Source organism: Micromys minutus, assembly GCF_963924665.1.
Source record: "Micromys minutus genome assembly, chromosome: 32".
In the NCBI taxonomy this organism is placed as follows: domain Eukaryota; kingdom Metazoa; phylum Chordata; class Mammalia; order Rodentia; family Muridae; genus Micromys; species Micromys minutus.
Genome location: NC_137967.1, coordinates 25,104,765 through 25,126,535, shown reverse-complemented (window position 1 = coordinate 25,126,535; position 21,771 = coordinate 25,104,765). Strand labels below are relative to the sequence as shown.

At 38.1% G+C, this 21,771-nt stretch overlaps 2 pseudogenes across 2 annotated transcripts in view; one reads left to right on the top strand and one right to left on the bottom strand.

Moving 5' to 3' along the window:
* The first annotated feature begins 6,445 nt into the window (after window positions 1-6,445).
* Window positions 6,446-7,364, top strand: LOC308413346 (vomeronasal type-1 receptor 4-like; annotated as a pseudogene). Its single transcript has one exon. The product of its transcript is annotated as a vomeronasal type-1 receptor 4-like (transcript).
* An 8,926-nt stretch (window positions 7,365-16,290) lies between these two features.
* LOC308413684 (NACHT, LRR and PYD domains-containing protein 4A-like) overlaps window positions 16,291-21,771 on the bottom strand; it is a 31,761-nt pseudogene continuing 26,280 nt past the window's right edge. The window contains exons 5-7 of the transcript in view: window positions 21,295-21,465; window positions 19,125-19,295; window positions 16,291-16,414 (exon numbers count right to left, since the gene is read on the bottom strand). The product of the transcript in view is annotated as an NACHT, LRR and PYD domains-containing protein 4A-like (transcript). The remainder of the gene's footprint in view (window positions 16,415-19,124; window positions 19,296-21,294; window positions 21,466-21,771) is intronic.

Genomic DNA, 21,771 nt, shown 5'->3' with positions numbered 1-21,771 from the left:
TAGTAGAGTATTACAGCAATGAAACCAAATATGTCTTGAGTTTGGTCACACTCTAATGTTGATCATAATCTGGTGTACGGTTTCCATTACTAGATTTCTTCTCGCTAATGGACACTGGGCCATATTCATGAAGAGTCAAGGCTTTACCCCTCAGCATGTTTGTCTCCATACTTAGTTCTTTATTTCAGCTTGGAAACGTTTATCTTTTTACATTTATTCAAGGTTTGTTTCAATATGTCATATGTATCTTCTCTATTTGAGTGCATCGTGAATTTTATTATGATAGGCTCATTAATACTAGAAGTACTTTGTCGAAAATTTTAAATATTTTAGTAACATAATTTGATCTAAAGCTATTTCAACACACTTTAGTATTTCATGTTGCACATTTTACATAATAATGGTGTTAGTAATTCAACTGCAATTAACACTGGAGTCTTTACTCTAAAATGATAAAAGTGCATTTTCCTGATGACATAAATACCAGCTCTTGTCAGGTGAACTGGGATGTGGGACAGCTTCCTTTCAGTCAGATCATATTTAGAGCTCTGTATTTTGTTGATATCTCAAAAGCTATATTAGTATTTGTCATCGGCCTATGAAATAAACTGTTGTGTCAAAATTTAAACTCATGTGAATGATTAATTTATTATCTACTTTTATTTTACCTTCAGAATGTTTTGTCTGCATGTATATAGAGACACTATGAGAATGCAGTCTCCAAAGAAGACAGAAGATGATACAGAAATGTCCTCTAACTTTACTTACAGGCAGTAGTGAACCAACACATATGTACTGAAAACCAAACCCAGGTCCTCTGCAACAGCAGCAAGTTTTATTTACTATGTCTGATGCCTCCTGTCTTTCATAATGAAAACTTTCCACAACCAACAGCATACAATAAATACCAACAAAGTGAAAAAAATATCAAGGGAATATTGCAATTTGCATAAAAGACTGGAGTATGGTTCAGAAACCCTGTCACGGCTTTGTGCTCATAGACTAAGAAGACTGTGTTTGCACCACACTAGCCATTTTCAGAACTTCTGGCCTCCACTCTGACAGTAAGAGCCTTTGGATTTACATTAACACTTATACCTTGTGTTTCTAGGTTCTGGCCTTGACAGTGGAAATAAAACTACTGCTTATATCAGACAGTTATCAGTATTGAAGAAGGTATAAACTGAGAGGATAAAAGTGCTTCATAAATTGTTACTACTACTGTCCATTTATACACTTAATTAATCAAAAATTATACCTGCTATTTCTATTAGCTTACAGCATATACGAGGAGAGTGTACAGAAGAAAACATCCATGATGTCTAACCTGTTATCTGTAGAAAGGGAGCACTCTAACATTGAGTATGGAAAGGACATTTATCATGGCCCATTTAAGGGTACTGTGAAAATTAGAGAAAACTCTCTACCTGAACTGCCTGCTTTGAGGGCCTTTAGGAAAAGAAAGAAATGGTCTCTCATAAGATGGCTTAAGATATCACTGAAAATTAATCTAAACTTGTCAGTGTGAGATATTTGGAAGCAATGAAATTGAGGCATGCAGATTAACACATTGTCAGGAGCCAATATAAGAAATGTGAGATGTGTGTTTGTGTGTGTGTGCGTGTGTGTGTGTGTGTGTGTGTGTGTGTGTGTGTGTGTGTGAGAGAGAGAGAGAGAGAGAGAGAGAGAGAGAGAGAGAGAGAGAGAGAGAGGATAAATAGGTTCCTGACTTACTGGCTCTTAGTCATTACTAGAAACATGTTCTTTCTGGTGGATATATAAATGAACATAAGGGACTGAAAGATAATAGAAGATGGCCCAGCAATACTGAGACACATGAAAGGTAGGTTTTGATGTCTCAGTCTCTGAGTGGCATAGAATTATGTTCACTGTTAGGAACTACTATACTAGTCTATGTCTTTGGTTCCCTGTAGATCCACATTATTATCAGGTAAGAAAGGCTGTAGAATTTGAATGGTACATTTGATATACGTACAGTGAAAATAAATCATTTGAAAAATAGATTTACCATTATACATTTAACTGTAAACAAAATAAAATAAAGGGAATATTTACCAGTGATATTTTCTTTCAGTGGATATAACCACACTCTGATTTTGATTTCAGAATCCTATGGCTTTGAAGATAAAAAGAAATTTCCAGATTGAACAAGGTGACCTCATAAATCTGAACACAGGAGTGGTGATATACTGTGGTGGGTGCTGATCTCTGATTCCTTCCAACCACATTGATTTTTATTTCACTACATTGAATGCATGTGGATAAACAAATCCTCAATTTCCAATCATGTTTTACACATAGTTCTTGTTCTTTATCAATTAAGGAGTATCAAATGCCATAGCAGCTTTTAAGATGTCAATAATTGTGAGTAAATATTTTGAGCTACATAGGTGTTGCAGGTCTCTTCCACTGGAGTCATCCCTCTGAAAATGTACAGGTTCTCTCAGGAAGAACAACTTGAGGTAGGTAAGACTTGAAAAAGCTTTAAGGTGTAGGCATAATGCCTTTATGCACTTAGAAAATGTCATCTGATATATGAATGCTGATTTCTCTGTTCTCAGAACTTGTTTTAGTTTGGACATAGCATTGAAATGCTTATGTGACAAATATTCTGTCTCATTTCTTTTTTTTTTTTTTTTTGGATATTTTTGAATTTACATTTCAGATCTTATCCCTTTTCTCCAGTTCCATCCCCTCTCCCCATCCCATTGCCTCCATGAAGGTGTTCCTTCTCCCAAACATCCTCTCCACCTCAGCACCTTGGAGTTTCCCTACACTGTGAAAATGAGCCTTTGCTGGACCAAAGGCCTCTCCTCCCACTGACACCAGAAAATGCTATCCTCTGCTGCATATACACCTGGAGCCATGGGTTTCTCCATAAAAACTCATTGGTTGGTGTTTTAATCTCTGGGAACTGTGGTGGGTTTGGTTAGTTGATCCTTTTGTTCTTCCCATGGGGCTGCAGAACCTTTCAGCTCCTACAGTCCTTTCTCTAGCTCCTTCATTATGGTCCCGCAGTTCAGTCTGGTGGTTAGCTGCAAACATCCTCCTCTGTATCAGTATGGCTCTGGCAGGGACTCTGAGGAGGCATTTATATCAAGTTTCTGCCAGTAAGCACTACTTGGCATCAGCAAAAGTGCTTGGGTTTAGTGGCTGCATATGGAGTGGATACTCAGTTAGGCAGTCTCTGGATGATCTTTGCTTCAATCCCTGCTCCTCTATTGGTCCCTTTATTTCCTCCCATGAGTGTTTTGTTCTCCCTTCTAAGAAGAACTGAAGCATCTACCTTCTGGCCTTCCTTCTCTTTGAGCTTCATAAGTTGTGTGAGTTGTTTCTTGGGTATTCCGAGCTTTTTGGCCTAGTATCTGCTTATCAGTGAGTACATACCATGTGTGGTCTTTTGTGACTGGGTTACCTCACTGAGGATAATAGCTTCAAGTTTCATCCACTTGCCTAGGAATTTCATGAAGTCATTGTTTTTAATAGCTGAGTAGTACACCATTGTGTAAATGTACCACAATTTCTGTATCCATTCTTCTGTTGAATGACATCTGGGTTCTTTCCAGATTCTGGCTATTGTAAATATGGCTGCTCTGAACATATTGGAGCATTTTTTTCTTTGCCTTGTCAAATACATGCTGATTATGCCGAGTAGAAGAGACAATAGAACTGGGTCTCTACCAGCCAAAGAAATGACAAGGGGGTGGATGGGGGGAGAGGTGAGAGGAGAGAAGATTCTGTTTGAGTCACAAAGAATAAGTAGTTCATAAGTGTTCAGTTGAAGCATGGAAAGACCCAAATGCAAGTATCCTGTGTATTTTGGGTAGGAGGTAACCAGATTAGTTTAGTGTGTTAAAATAGATCAAGTGACTATCCAGGTATTGTGTTAAAGCTTAGTGTCTCTATGGCTATTGGAGAACTAGCTAGGATAAAGAAATCCTGCCACAGTATTAATTTCTAACCTCCATTTGTATGAAATTAACATTTATACCAGGGATGTTGGTTTTCACTTGTCCTCTTGAGAAATGTGTATCCTGAATGATCTCACATTTCATATATCTATATTCATCATATAGAGAAAGTTAAAATATTCTCTAGTAGCCTGTTGTGTTTTTAGTCCTAACGCTTAGAAGGAAGAGGCAGGAGAATCTCTGTGAGATCGAGTTCAACTTGGACTACATAGCACATTCCAGGAAACATGGAGAGACCATGCATAAAACAAACAAACAAAATCTTAACAAGAACAATAACTAAAACAAAGCTTTCAATAATATCGGTTTTTCACATGCTTTCTCTTTGAAAGTGTATATCCTAAACGAACTATTTCCTATGTGTATGTTGATCAGATGGAGTATTATACATATAAAGAACAGCTTTATGATACTGTTATAACAATGTTTAAGTATACTCACACATCACTATGAATAAGTGTTCACAAGTATCAAAGGAATTTGTTTGGATCATGGTATCAAACTATGATTTAATAATTTTCAGGTACATTTACCAGACCAGCTCCATTCAACCAGAACCATAGCTAAATTACCCTCTCTCTTCTTCTTCTTCCTTTTTTCTTCCACTTTTTTCTTCATGTATCTTTCCTTGTTTCCCTCCCTTCCTCTCTCCTCAAATTCCTTTCTTTTGTCATTTCTTCCTTTTCTTTCTTTGTTCATAACATGAACTAATAAAACAAAAGTAATAACTCTCTCAAGGCATTTTCACAGGCAAGGCATAGTGTGGAACACAGTATATAGAATGGAAAAATACTATAAGGTTCTCAAGAGTTCCCTTCAACTTTAACAAAAACAGATCTCTGTTACATTTCTGAAAGGAATAAGCTGCACATGGAGTGGACCCATTTTCAAGGTTAGACCACATTTTACTTGTGTGTGGGCTTACAGTGGTTCAGTGGTAGCATTTTCAAGGTTAGACCACGTTTTACTTGTGTGTGGGTTTTACAAATGGAGTTGTAAACCAACAACTATTGTAGATGTTGAATTTTTTTCTTAGTCAGTCTGATTATTGGAATGTACGAATCTGGGAAATTTCATCATACCAGAAGCCCCTTCTCACTGAGACTCCTGACATGCATGTGTGTGTTTGTGTGTGTGTGTTTATGTGCGTGGGTGTGTGTGCCTGTGCGTACACACAGGCACGCATGCACGTGAACATGTTTATGTGGTATAATTTTTCATAACAGTCAGATCTTAATTATGTTTTTACTTGAACCAATGTTCTAATATATTATACAATTTTCATAATTTTTAGTGATCAAAAATAAATACAAGTTCATGGCAGCAAAAAGACCACTTTGCTCAACAAGTCTTCACATCCAGAGTCTGTATTTAGCAGGCTTCATGACTGTCTAGAGCAAAACATTTTTCCTACGGAGTATCCTAGAATATATTTACATCTAGGTTTTAAAGGCAAAGATCCTGGAAAAAGCTACATCTTGACTGGAATTTAGCATAAGGAATCAAACCAACCAAGCAGTAGTACAGAATCCAAAGCATAGAGTTAGCATCTTGACCCCCACTGTCCAGAACAGAGGTAGGTTCTTTTCTGTGCATCAGTTCATGAAGGATTTAGAAAAGAGAGGATCAAATTCATATAAAACCCAAGAGCACACAACCAGAGAGAAGACAGAGAAAGCTTTGTCCATTCACAATACTAGGGATATAGTCTAAGTGGTGTTAGGCATTTCTCATTAGTCATTACTTGATTTCAGGTGTAGTATACATTAAGTATTGTTTTATTAAAGAAAACTGACCGTGCTCCAAAGAGTATACAGATAAGACAATTTGAAAAACATTCTTTTGTTCAGGTGAAGTCAAAGTGGAGTGTGGTGGATGTGGGAAGTAAAAGTGAATGTGATCAGGGTGAATTTGTAAAACTCCCAAATAAGAAATAAACGTATTTTGTTGGAAAAAGAAGTGCTTTATTTAAGTTTTGTGGTTGTTCCTGGAGTTGGTGTGTGTGTGTGTGTGTGTGTGTGTGTGTGTGTGTGTGTGTGTGTGTGTGTTTGGTGTGTGTTTTCTGAAAAGTATTATATTCTGTGTGTTTATGTTGGCTCCTTTCTCATAGGCCAGTATCATATTATCCTGAGTGCTGCACATTCTAGGAAACTTGACATATTTCCTATTTTCAATATGTGCATTCTGAGGTGCTAAGTCATCCTACAGTACCAAGCATGAAAGTAATAACTCATTTCAAAATTTTTGGGATGAGAATTTTTTTGTTTGTTTGTTTGTTTTTGATGTGCTCTAGGTTGGCCTTGTACTTGTGAGTATAGAGAATCTTATATCGTTTTAGTAATTCCATGGATTAAAGATGTCCTCATTCACCACAGGCTACAACCAGTAGCCATTATTTATTTGACCAGAGAAACATAGTGGCTATGCTGTAAAGAAAACTCCTGAATCACAGAATGGTCTTCTGGAATCTGGCAATCAGAATTATTTTCCTATCACAAACTGCAACTGGAATTCTGGGGAATGTTTTCCTTCTACTATCTAGTCCTTTACTACAGAGAATGTACATTAAAGCCCACAGATTTGATTTTGATGAACCTAATGGCAGCCAACTTGGTGATTATTCTCTCTATAGGTGTGCCCCAGACAATGGCAATTTGGGGATTGAAGGAGTTCTTGAGTCAATTAGAATGTAAGCTCCTCTTGTTCCTTCAAGGATTTGCTCGAGGTACGCCCATATGTACCATCTGCCTCTTGAGTGTTTTCCAAACCCTAACCATCAGTCCCAAGAAATCGTTTTGGATGTATTATAAAGTCAAAGCTTCCAAGTACATTGGCTGTTTCACTTCCCTCCTCTGGGTCTTGCATGTGCTGATTAACTTAATTTGTTTTCTGTACACATTTATCAAAAGGAATAGCACAAATGTGACAAGAACACGAGATTTTGGGTATTGTTCCCTTGTAGGAAGTGATGATTTCAGTGACTCACTCTATACAGCTTTGGTGGTGTGCCCTGAAGTCTTCTTTTCTGTGATTACTGCCTTGGCAAGTGTCTCTGTGATTGTCATTCTGTACAGACACAAGAAGAGGGTTCAACACATTCGTAGCACTCACAGTTCCAGCTGAAATTCCCCAGAGTCCAGAGATACTCAGAACATCCTCACAGTGGTGTCTACTTTTCTAGCCTTTTGTACACTTACCTCCATCTTAAGAGGCTGTGTATCTCTTTTTCATGGACACAGTTGGTGGCTGATGAACATCAATCACCTCACTTCTCTGTGTTTTCCCACTTTTGCACCATTTGTTCTTATGAGTCATTACTCCATTGTATCTAGACTCAGTTTGGTCTGGTTAAGAAAAAGGAATCTGTCATAGCTCTTACCGCTCAATTGTTTATTCACTCTTAACCCTAAGGAGTCAATAAAGGACATGAGTGGAGTTGTGCCTTGCATTTCTGAGATTCATCAAGTATGACCACAGGGTGTTCGTTTGTACCACCTGCCTCTTAAAGGTCTTCCAGACAATGACTATCAGTACCACAAAATCCTTTGGAAGCATCATAAAGACAAATCTGCCAAGAACATTAATTGCTTGATTTTCTTCCTCTCAGTCCTGAACATGTTGATTAATTTCATTTCCTTTGTGTGCACAATTATCAAAATGAATAGCAAAATATATGACAAGAACATGAACTTTTGGGTAATGTTCCATTATAGAGACTGATGACTTGAGTTGACTCTTTCTATACTGGATTTAGCTCATTGTATTCTTCACCTTACAGATACTACAGTTTTTTATTGTGCAAGGAAGCTAGTAAACCAACTATCCATAAATCTGCCCTTCTTGTTGCTTTCATCCTATCCAAGATTCTTGACTGCCAAACTGCTGAACAGACAAATATCTTGTGGGTACTGCATTCTAACTGCAAGGCAAACCAAAACCATGGCTGGTAATAATCTTGTAATTCAGGTGGTACTCACCCCAGTATAGGTGTTATAGTCTACACCAGCACCAGAAAACTGCTTAAGTGATAATTTCCAAGGCCTTTGTTTGCATTTTGGCCAGAAGCAATGGTAGCTGGTTGTTTGTAACCTTGTAGCAACAGTCCTCCACAAAGGCTGGGAGGATGGCTTCATTCCTAGCCACTGAGGGCAAAACTTTTATTCATATTATTCATTTTGGACCAAAACTGATGGAAAATGAATGATTTGTTTAAGTTGTCTTGGCATTGGTTATCAGTATTTTTTCTTTGCCCTGTTATTAAACATGTTCTTTTCTCATACAACATGATATGAATACAACTTCTTTTTCCTCTACCTCTTACAGTTTCTCTCTACCTCTTCTGTCATTTTTATCCACTCCCTTTCTGTCTCTCATTAGAAAAGAACAACAGGTCTCTGTGAAAATACACAAAGCATAACAACACAATATATGACAATGTAAAACAGAAGCTAGCATATGGAAGTTAGAGAAGACAAGCTAGCAGAGAAATAAAAGGTCCTCAAAAGAAGGCACAAGAATACAACAGCCATATTTTCACATTCAGGTGTGCTATAAATGTATGAAACTAAAATGATAGTGTATATTCAGAGAACCTCCACCAGATTATGTAAGTCCTGTGATTGCTGATTCAGCCTTAGTGAGTTCATATGAGCTTTTTATAGATGGTCATTGTCTCTTGATATCCTCTGTCACCTCCATCTCCCCACTTCTTCCTGCATTCTCCTCTGATGGATCCCTGACCTCTGAACAGAGAGATTTGAAGGGACATCTTAAGTCCCTGGGTTATGCAGACTGGATTTTGTTCTACCAAGCAATATCAGGTATGGATTCCAAATCATGGTGTTAGACTTCAAATCAGACAATGACTGCTTACCCCTGCAATGTCTGTGCCTTCATTGCCCTACTGTCACCCCCCCCCCCAACATGAAGCTCCAGTCCCTATAGTCCCCTGTCAGGTAGCACAGGTCACACCCCAAGTCTCTCTTCCACAGGAGACGATGTGACATAGACTCAAGCCAGATCAGTCACCCCACAAGTCACTCCTCTGCAGGTAAGGACATGATGTAGGCTCAGGACAGAACAGTCAGGCCCCTGGACCTTCCTCCTAAGGTGAGGACATGATTACACTTAAGGTAGGCTCAAAACAAGCAGAACCACAATCCCAAATATGTAGATGAGGTATCCCAAGCCTTCAGACCAAGCCAATAGGAAGTACCTGTTGTCAGACTCTGAACCATCCCCAAACTATGTATATGCGACCTGTCCAAAATTAAAGGTGTGCAGGAATTATTCCATTGTCTGAAAGCTTTTGTCATAAGATCTGTAACACTGCTGCTGGAAAAAGATCTGCTCTCTTGAATTTGCTGCCAGTCACCAGAAACTTTCCTGAACCCCTTGGCACCTAGCCAGTCCCCTGCTGGCTTGGCCAGCCTGGCATCTCACAGCAGTGGCAGAAACAAAGTTCGGGCAGCCCCACAGATAGATCACAGGTTTTGTGCATAGGTTGATGTTTACTTTTCTCATTTGGTACACTGCAGAATAACATTTGGTATCGTATACACCAGTTTGATCTCACATTGTTCAGTAACCTCTGTGTGTGTGTGATGGCTACATCAGTGGGATCCTTTTTTCCCTTTGTGGAGAGTATTCTATTTTCTCACAATAACCTTGTATGTTTGTGGATTTCCATGGGACTTTTTGGCTAACAACTCAATGGGATGAAACTCAGTCTGAGTACTGGATATTTTGTTTGGGGAATAAGATGGCCAGTAGAGGTTCCTTTTTCATTATTTGGAGACTTCAGCAGGATTGCATTCTGATAAAACAGCACGTTTCTACTGAACTAGATTGCCATATTGCCATCAAAATCCCTTAAATTCTCTCCTCTCATTCCCTCCCTCAAACCATCTCCCCTCCTACTTTTCACCTGAACCTCCTAACCATTTTCTTTCTCTCCACCTGGCTCCAGTCCATCTTTTAAATCTATTTTCTTCTCCCAGGGACATGTGTCTTCTTTAGTATTTTCCTTTATTCTCAGCCTTTGTTTCTGTAGATTATAGCTTAGACATTATTTATTTAAAATTCATATCCAGGTATATGTTACTATATAACAGGTTTATTTTCTGATTCATCATTTGCCTTTAAAAAGCCACAATCTCATTATTTCTATTTTATTGCTTTGAGCCCAGAGATTGCTTTTGGCTGTCAACATTTTTTGGGTATGGTTTCTGTTTTTTTTTTTTTTTTTTTTTTTTCCATTTTCTTCTAAAATTTCAGATGTGCAGTCCAGAAGGGCATTGCTCTCTGCCTCTAGTGAGATGAGCTTATTCAAGGCAGATGAGATTATATTAAAGACAAGTTCATTGGGAAACTGCTCTGTGGTGAGTTTACTAGCCCCAGAAATTGAGGCCAGGGGAGTTACCACCTGAAGAGGGGGAGATAGAAAAAGAAAAAGGGCACACAGTAGCAGAGAGAGGAGAGAAGGAGAAGGGAGCTAGAGACTACAATGTCTGGAATATACAGGTAAGATTTCTAGGGGAAGGGCAGCCCATCCTCTGGACTGGCATGTCAAGGTTGGGCTCAGGGTATGCCAGGTAGGGACTGAGGGACTCTGAGAGAACATTGCTTTGATGTAAAATATGGGCTTTTGTGCCCCCGACACCAGTCCTAGCCTTCTGTTGATTGATTATAAATGAGAAAAAGGCTGTAATTATTATGACTGCTTCCTGCTGACAATGGGACTCAGTTTTGTTTTAACTGACAATCAAATTGTATTTCTTAATCTTTTTTGAGACAAGAATGAAAAACTGCATCTGAATTCAAAATTATCTTTTGGAGACCTTTTTTGCTGGTCTGCTCTGCTCATAATTAAGGTGGTTGTGAACCCACAACTGGGTAAAGCCACACTTTTAGATATGCAAGCAGTCCCTTTTTTTTTTTTTTTTTTTTTTTATTCTTTTCCCAGGATACTGGGAGATTTAAAATGAGCAGGCTGAATGTTTACCATCACCTTTGAAATGAGTGACTTCCATAAAAACATGCTTTTTACATGAAAAAGGCCTATTTAATCCTAAAGTAAAACCAAATTCCCCTCATGGAAAGTTGAGATGGGCATGAAAATTCCACTCCTATCTGTTGAGCTGTAACTGTCAGCTTCTGGGAGGATGGGTCAATTTTCTTTAAGAATTGCCCTTGGCCATCCTCTGGTAAAATTCCACATGTATTCTTGGATAACACACATTGATGCTAAAGCAAGGGATGACACAAAGTTGGGTGGAAAGAGAAAGATGGATCTGGGAAGAGTTAAGTACAGGGGGGCGGGGAGAAAATATGATCAAAGTACATGCTGTGAAATTCTCAAAGGAATGATAAAAGTGTGTTTTTTTTTAAATAATAAACTGTGCTTTTTAAATGTCTAGATAAAGAAGCAGAAGAGAATAACCCTTAACTTGATTGCTAGTAGGACTAAGAATCAAGTTAGATCAGTCTTCCTCAGGATCTCAGTATTACCATTCTCTTTGTAAGGCAAGATAGGCTATTGGCCCAGCACTTAAGCTCATAGACTGTTCTTGCAGGACATAAGTTCACTGCCAAATAACTATGGCAGACACCACATAACTGCGTGAAACTCCAACTCCCATGTATCAGAGGTCCACTTGTGGCCATTGTCGTTACCTATGCTCATGGACTCACACACACACACACACACACACACACACACACACACACACACACACACACACTTATGAGGCATTAATATTTGAAATGAAAATACAGTAGATTTGGATAATGCCTAAGTTACTCTTTAACACAAAACTTCACCAATTTTCATTATCTTGGTGTCTTTTCTCAGGCCTCTGATAAGGGTGTCTTATGCAAAGTTAATTAAAACTTCCCCAACAAACTTTCAGGGTAACATTATTGCCTAGGCCTACTCTAATTATGCATTAATCTAACAAAAGGCAAAACTCCTGCTAGAGATTCTAAAGCACTACTTAAAAATATTTAACACTTTATTTGGGTGCTTAAGAACCCAGTGTGGGGGAAATGTCATTATAAGAGGTCATTTTAGCATAATTGTCATTGAATGGACTGTCTGAAACTGTAGTGCAAACAAAACGCCACATCTATCTTCCAAACACATCTGAATGAGGTAAAAAATATACTATTTCATTGAAATGTTAGTGATCTATAATTTATTATACAATGGGACACAATAAAGATCCTCCTCACTTTCCTTCAGAAGAATTGAGGACAGATACACCCATGGTTTATGTTTCTGCATTATGATGTGCACACTTGTTTTCTGCTTCTGGTTACAAACTGCTTCTGACGCACAAGATGCGACTTTTCCTTTTCTCAGCAGAAAGGAAGGCCTGGGATTCATTATCAAAATCAGTAATTCACAGTCTAGAAAGACGTAAAAAGAAAACATAAACAGCATTAATGAATTCATGCTTATGATTTAAAGTCTTTACTTTTTATGAGTGTGTGGCTATGTGAGTTTATTTTTACCACAGGTGTGCAGGTGGTCTGTGGGAGTCAGTAACCAGATCTCCTGAAACCAGTGTTACAGCAGTTAAAGCTGCCATGCTGGGTGCTGGGAACTGCCCAGAATCCTCTGTGAGAGAAGCAAATACTCTTAACTGAGGAAGCATCCTTCTAGACCCTTACCCTTCCTTCTGTGCTTTCTAAATTCTCATTTTCCTTTCAGAATTTTTTCTAAGGCCAAGTTCAGGAGATGCTGATGTTTCCTCTAACACAATGACATATCTATATAAATATGTGCTATAAAATAACATGCTGACACCTGTTTAACTTCCAGACTCTTTCATAAAACACAGACTGGAGAGATCCCCAGTGATTAGGAGCATGGGTTATACTTGTAGAGGACCCAGGTTTAGTTCCCTATTCTTCAGTTTACTCAATCTTTAACTTCTGTTCTAGATGGGCATCTCTTACTATCTTCTGGCATATAAGCCAGAAAATTCATGCAGGCAATTTCCAAATACACATACAAATTTTAAATTAAGGCACAATTATAATTTGTTGGTAATTGTGTATATGTTTGTGTGTGTGCATGTGTGTGTGTTTTTCTGTGTGTGCATGTGTGTGCCTATGAGAGATCAATATCAGGAGTTGTCAACTGTTTTCTACCATATATTTTGGAGACACTGTCTCATAATGAACCTGCCATTCATAGACTGGTTGGCCTTAAGGCAGCCTCCTGGCCCCACCCTTCTCCCTGACCCTAAGGTTACAGACATATGACACCACAATCAACATTTTTATGTAGATGCTGAAGATCTGAACCCATGTCCTACTTTTGCTGCAAAAATATTGACTGAGCTACTTTGCAGATTCTGCTTTTACCTCTGTGCTATAAATTTTACACTCAACCTATGGTCAATTTCAGTTTCATGTCAATATTCATAATGGTGGTACGATACCACTGATTCCAACTAAGCCTTAGTGTTTTCCATAGAAGACTTGGAAAAGGCTTGGTAATGTTATTTGTTATTTTGTTCAAACCCCAAACAATAATTCTTTCCAAAATCTTAGTCTAATCTTACCAGTTTTGCTAATTGTTCTCATGCATGTGCATACTCAAATACACACACACACACACACACACACACACACACACACAGAGAGAGAGAGAGAGAGAGAGAGAGAGAGAGAGAGAGAGAGAGAGAGTTCCTGTTTCTATTTTTGCTCTGTATTAACTGCTTTCCTATTATTGACTAGGACACTATCACCAAGGCAACTTATAGTAGGAATGGTATATTTCTATAAAAAAGCCATCTATGGATCCAGCTGATAAGAATTTATCACCATGGACACAGGTAAGAGTGGCAGCAGGAGCAGAAAGCTGAGCCTCAGCTTGAAGCAAATCATGAAGCAGACAAGATTACTGAGAATTGTATAGCAAGATCACACCTTCAAAACATACCAAATAGCAATATCAAGTGTAGTTCAGTTACTCAAACATCTGAGTATGTGAGAGACATGTTCATTCAAACCATTATGTGTTGTTTTATGTTTTAAGGAGCATTGTCCTATAGGAATGAACAATGCTCCTAAGTCATATATTACTTATAGTCTATGTCTGTCTGTCTGAGATTTTCCAGTGTGGTGTAAGAGGACAAGAAGAAACAAAAGATCATACCTCATTTTGTAAGATCAAAAAACATTATCTGACACCTATATATTATAATATCTCATGTCAAATAATGATTCTTACTTTGCAGATCAAATTTGAGGAATCAATACCTTGCCCCAGGGTACAGAGTAATCATGGCTGAATTGGAAACAAACAGAACTAGCAGACTCAGACAACTCACCTCTTTCTACTTTGTTGTTTATCCCCTCCAGCTTGGTACCCTCTCAGCCTCCAACCAACACCAAGTAAGAAATTAATCTTGTGCAGGTGTTTAGCCTTTTCAGGGATCAGGGAAATTTGCAAGAGTAAATCTTAAGGAGCTTGTGTCTTCTTCCAGAAGAGACAACTAGAGGTATATATATTATAATCCAATATCGGATAGAGATTTTTACCAGAGACTCATGGGCCACGTACAAAAGATTGTAGATATAAAAGGATCTAGAACAAAAGTATGTTTACCCATAGCAATAACATTTTTGTAAACCAACAACACAGTTTATTAGTGTGAACTGTGTGTGTGTGTGTGTGTGTGTGTGTGTGTGTGTGTGTGTGTGTGTGAGCCACTTTGTAATGTCAAAATATTGGACACACTTATAGGGCCTTCCTTTTCTAGGAATGAGTAGCTGAGCACCTACCTAAAATGACACTGATCTTGAGGGCCAGGGAGGATGGCTCTCCCAGTGAAGTGAACAAGCATGAGGACCTGAGGCTAATTCTCAACAGCCACATAAAACCTGGAAATAGTGGATATGACTGCACTCCAAGGACCAATGAAGCAGAGACTGACAGGTTCCTAGCGCCTGCTGGCTAACCAGCCTTACAGAATTCATTAGTCCTGGGTTCCACTGAGAGTTCGCATCTCAAAAGTAACTGAGATGGAGGGCAGCTGATGACATATGGCCATGAGCAGCTGTTCTCTGGTTTCCACACTTGTGTACATAATCCATACACATATGTGCATCTGAACCCACATAATTTCATGAAAAATCCTTGATCTCATATGGGTTTCAAGACCCTAGAGGGGAAGATAACCTGCAGAGATAAATGCTGGAGATTTTTAAAAATAGTGTTATATACTATTTATTATACATATGAAATATCTTATGCTTATAAAAATACTCTGGATCGCATGCTCATATGACAAATGCACAATATAAAACTTCATCTACTAACAGACCACTCTAGCTGACTCAGCATACCTTAAATATTCTTTGAGCACTCATATTAGGCTCTAGGTGAGCAAAAAACAAATCACTGAATACAAGGATTGTTTTATATTTAAAAATTGAAAAGTTAAAATGTTATCTCATGTAGTTAATGGCCACTGAATTGTAAGAAAAAGTGAACTACTGGGTAGTATGTCTTCATATTATAGATCCAAATGACCTTACGTCAGAACTATCTGCATAAACAAAGTTACATTTACAACTTTATTTATCTATTATCCTTATGATAGTACTATCACCAGTACCTGGGCACTCACCAATCATAGGACAATAAAGGACTTTATACTTATTCTAACATTCTGCAACCATTCCAACCCAGTGAGAAAATACTATTTGACTTTATTTTTAATTTAAATTTTAAAAATCTTTTACTGCTACCACCTCAATCATCAATTAACTGACCATAGTCCCTCAGTGAGATGTGGGGATTCTTGAGAAGGTATGCTTACTGGTGCAGCAGTTACAGGATTATTGTGGGCAAGACCAACCACCTTATTACTGAGATACTTTCATTTGGGGTATTTGTATGTGTTTAAACAGGAAGAGGCCAGAGACCAACCTCAGGTATCATTCTATTTGTCATATGGAGTTACTGATTTGTTCTGGAAATCACCAATTTGACTACACTCACTCCCCAGTGAACATTAATATCTTCTGGTATTTGCCTCTCCAGTACTGGGTTACAATTTTGAACCCATGCCTTGGTTTTTTAAGTAGTTCCTTGGCAACTCTGATCCTTATGCTTTTTTGACACATATTCTCCCCAGCTTGTATTTCTATCTTCAACGAACATATTATTAGCTTCAGATTTTAGATCTTAAATAATCCCTTCTTGTCCATAAGTACCTATCATATCACCCTAGTGCATGAAGGGGACAATTATGCTGTTTCACAACCTCAGAAAGAAAGCCTATCCAGGTCCACCCATTTCACAGGCATTCCCACACAGGTTAATGCTATGTAGGGTAGTGGACTGGAGAAAAACAGAAGAAAGGTCTTCAATACTGGCACCAGTTATCTCGCAGTTTATCAACCTACAACACAAAGGAACAGCTCTATGTCAGGGTGAGAATATTTGTAGGAAGTTAATCAGTTATTATAGGCACACTTTATGCCTTCTGAGGACAGTCTCTTGAAAACCCAGGGTTTGAAACATAAACTTTTACTTTCCTTGGCAAATGTGACCACAATTGCTCATTCTGAGTATCCAGGTTGATGGTGACATAGCACTGATCCTCTGCTTCCCTGGCCCTAGAACCTGGGATGAAATTGGACCTCGAGTTGTAATACAGTGAAACAAGGGACCAGGGTTGGTGAGTTCTGAGCCTACACCTCAAACACCTTGGTACATTTTGATTTGAAGCATTGAGAATCAATCATTTTGCTATTGGCTAAACCATGTGCTACACAATTCATCTGTTGAGGGATTAATCCACAGGTCCATGAGATGGAACTTTGAGAGAGAATCTTTTCAGAGGAAAGCGTTAAAATGAGGACAACTGGTTTGGATCCAAATTTGTATACCTGTGAGGACACAGGGAGAAGACAACCAACTTTATGTCAATGAAAAAAGCCTGGAATATACTCCTTGCCTTGGGCCTCTAAATGATCCATCCCTGATGACAGCATAATCTCACTTCTACCATCTACTATTGTGTTTATCAATAAATCCATATTAGAGGACCCATTCAATCTATTTTTGTCATGGCAGCCAAAGCAGTTGTCACATCACTTTGTCCACTGAAATAAGTCAAAGAGTTGTGATCTAGTCATTCCTGTCATCTCCAGTGGACATCCAACCATCCATGTGTCCATCCAACCATCTCTGCATGCTTCCAGTATCCACATATACTCCCATCCAATGCAGGCTTCCATCCATGATGACAACCATATATCTATTCTTGCAACCATCAATCACTCACACATCCACCCATGCATCCATCCAAACATCTCTGCACTCATCCAACCAAATATCCATCATCCATGTAATAAACATCTATTCCTTGCATGCAACCATCAGTTATCCTGCCATGTATACATTCATTCATCCTTCTTGGCATCCACCTGTGTATCCATGCATCTTTCCAACCATATGTATATTTACTTTTTCTTCAGCCATTCAGTCCAGATATGTCATGCCTGGTGAGATTAGCAATCAGACAATAATAAAAATGCACAGCTTTTTGGGCTTGAAGCTGTGAAGTGGCTTATTAATTCAAACACTGTTAACTGCTATATTGTCTTTATAGAAGTTAAATTATTTTACTTTATGAGCATTGCTATTTTGCCTACATGTATGTATCTATGTATGCATGCATGTATCTATGTATGCATGCATGCATGAATGAATGAATGAATGTATGTATGTATGCATGCATGTATGTATGTATGTATGTATGTATGCATGTATGTATGTATGTATGCATGTATGTATGTATGTATGTATGTATGTATGCATGTATGTATGTATGCATGCATGTATGTATGTATGCATGTATGCATGCATGTATGCATGTATGCATGCATGTATGCATGTATGCATGCATGTATGCATGTATGCATGCATGTATGCATGTATGCATGCATGTATGCATGTATGCATGCATGTATGCATGTATGCATGTATGTATGCATGTATGTATGTATGTATGTATGCATGTATGTATGTATGTATGCATGCATGCATGAATGAATGTATGTACGTATGTATGCATGCATGCATGTATGTATGTATGTATGCATGCATGCATGCATGTATGTATGTATGTATGCATGCATGTATGTATGTATGCATGCATGTATGTATGTATTTATGTATGTATGTATGCATGCATGTATGTATGTATGCATGCATGTATGTATGTATGTATGTATGCATGTATGTATGTATGTATGCATGTATGTATGTATGTATGTATGTATGTATGCATGTATGTATGTATGCATGCATGTATGTATGTATGTATGTATGCATGCATGTATGTATGTATGTATGTATGTATGCATGTATGTATGTATGTATGCATGTATGCATGTATGTATGCATGTATGTATGCATGTATGTATGCATGTATGTATGTATGTATGCATGCATGCATGAATGTATGTACGTATGTATGCATGCATGCATGTATGTATGTATGTATGCATGCATGCATGCATGCATGTATGTATGTATGCATGCATGTATGTATGTATTTATGTATGTATGTATGCATGCATGCATGCATGCATGTATGTATGTATGTATGCATGCATGTATGTATGTATGCATGCATGTATGTATTTATGTATGTATGTATGCATGTATGCATGCATGTATGTATGTATGTATGTATGCATGTATGTATGTATGCATGTATGTATGCATGTATGCATGCATGTATGTATGTATGTATGCATGTATGTATGCATGCATGCATGTATGCATGTATGCATGCATGTATGCATGTATGTATGTATGCATGTATGCATGTATGTATGCATGTATGTATGTATGTATGTATGTATGTATGTATGTATAAAGGTAGTGGGTACCCTGAAACTGGAGTCATAGAAGGGTGTGAACTGCCACATAAGTGCTGGGAATTGAACCTGGTTCCTCTGGAAAAGTAGCCGGTGCTCTTAAATACTACGCCATCTCTCTCACCCCTATAGAGTTTTAATTTCTTTTTTTTTCCTGCACATTAATCGACCACCTTTTGCCACCCTCAAAAGCATAGCTAAAACATTGTTGACACCCACTTAAGATTAATTAATCGACAGTTGGGATGTTTTAGACCATCACATAGCAGCTTCACACCAGCGTCTCCTAGCTTATTGTTTGAAAGAAATAGATAACTTAGGTTTTGGTTGTTCTTCAGGACTTCAGCCAGGTCTTGGCAGCCATTAGAGGTGATGCGACAATCTGTCATACTGGAAGATAAAAAACACAGTTCAGCAGTTACTCCCAGTTCTGAAGAGGAAGCATCTCCAAGGCTCAATGATGCCTGAAACTAAAGACAACACTCAGATTCAGAAAACAGCATTTTCTCCATGGTCAACAGACAACAAAATCTGAGTAAATCAGGCATGCTTAGATATTTAAAATGCTGTATAAGATCAGCTACACTACACAGCGATGAAAGTTTACAAAGGGTGTTGAAGAGGAGGCTGAGAGTTTAAGAGCCATTTTTCTTGCAGAAGACTCATGTTTGGTTGTCAGAATCTATGACAGTCAGCTTGTAAGCTCCTGTAATTTCAGTTCCAGGCGCTCACTCTTGAGTCTCCTACAGGAACTTGCATTCAAAAAGGTTCAGTATTGCATGAGTATATGTGCACACGCACATACACACACACATTAGTTGAAGTAAAAACACTCTTTGGAAAAGTTAAAATAATAATATGTGAAATAGTATTGTTCAGCAATAAATGAATACAGGAAACTCATATGAAAATGGAGTGGGGCACTATGGGAAACCCAAAAGTGCAGAAGCAGTGTAGGAGGATCTACTGTTGATCTTCCAAGGTTACACTTTACATTAAGGGAAGAACGAGGACATGGCATCTCATTCTAGCCTAGTTTGGTTAAACAAAACACCAACTGAGTAAAGCACAGAAAGCAGACTCCATTTTGTGTTGTCCAACTATTTCTGTTATGGTTTGTATATGCTAGACCAGGGAGTGACACTATTTGGAGGTGTGGCCTCCTTGGAGTATGTGTGTCACTGTGGGTGTGGGCTATCAGATCCACTTTCCAGGTGCCTGGAAGTTAGTGTTCCACTAGCAGTCTTCAGATGACAATGTAGAGGCCTTATTTCTGCCTACACCATGCCTGCCTATATGTTGACATGTTCTTGGCTTCATGATAATGGTCTGAAACTCTGAACCTGTAAGCAAGCCCCAATTAAATGATGTCCTTATAAGAATTTCCTTGGTCATGGTGTCTGTAAACAGCAGTAAAAGACTAAGTAAGACAATTCCTGATTATGGACCCTTTCTTAACATGTGTGTTTTAAACTAAGTTTTATTCCATTAGAGAAAACTGATTTTTGCTCTCCCAGTGGATTTTAAATTACATAGTCAGTATGTTTAGACACTTCAAGTGGTTTATACTTTTAAAATATTTTCCCTTGCTCTCTATAGCGCTTGGGAACCACAGATAGTTTTACTGTTTTTATAATATATCTAATATGATACCACAGTGGGTTTTAGAAAGATATCTTTAGAAGGAAAACACATTCTACATTGGGTTTGCATTTTATCCCTTATCACCTTTCAGGACATGACAAAAATTTTTTTTAAATATGAGACTTCACAACAGATTAGGCAACAGTATTCTCCCAAATAGAACACATCTGAATTTGTCATATAAGGCCATTAGATCCTGGAATACTAATACACTTGGGCAGGATAAAACCGACAACCACATTAAATTTCCCCCAAACCTCTTTACTTTACAATTTGAAATATAGTATTTTGTCATTTTTCTTTTGATTACTGATACTTGAATTTTCAGGCACACTAATCAATTCACATGTATTTCAGGATCCCTTTTCCATGTCTTACTCTTTCTTTGTAGAAGACATGAAATGTTTTCTACAGGCTCCTGTATTTAAAGAATTATTCCACAGATGGCGCCACTGTTTTGGGATATTGTGGGATCTCTGGAATGTTGTTGTCTAAGGAGAAAATGTGGACCATTTTTGTGTGGGCTGATCGGTTATATCCTAGACCCTGTTTCTGTTTCTATGCTCTGCTTTCTAATTTAGTTCTTGTGTTTATATCCTGAGCAGCTGCCCACGGCATACCAAAACCATGACAAAGATTGAGGCACAGATCTGTCCACAGCAAAGGATCTTCAAGAACCAGAGATTAGTGACTTTACATTACATAGTCTTAGAGGGCCTTCAAGACCAAGCTCAAAGAAACCTACCGTAGTGACTTCAGGACACAGTCTGGGAGAGTCAGAGCCTTACAGAGAATCTTCAGTCCATTATCATTCAGATCATTATAGCTGATGTCTAAATACCTCAGTGTTTTGTTACGCCGAAGAACATCAGACAGATAGTCCCAACATTTCTCACTGAGGGAGCAGTTGGCCAACCTTTAGGAGAGAAGAAAAGGCTTATGGAAAAGAAAAATGTAAGAGTATCACAACTTTACACATAGTAACAGTAATAAAATATTCAAGCGAGTGGAGGAACTTCTGGATTATCTAAAAACATCTCCTTTCATTCCTTCTGATTCACATCAGATCTAGCATTAAAACTAAGGCATTCATTAAAAATGATAATATTTGGAAGACCTTACCACCCAAAGCTAACCTACATCTTTTATTTTAACAATGCCTCAATCATTGTCTTTAAGGATGTTTTTAAAAGCTACATGATTATTGTAATATAAACAAGCA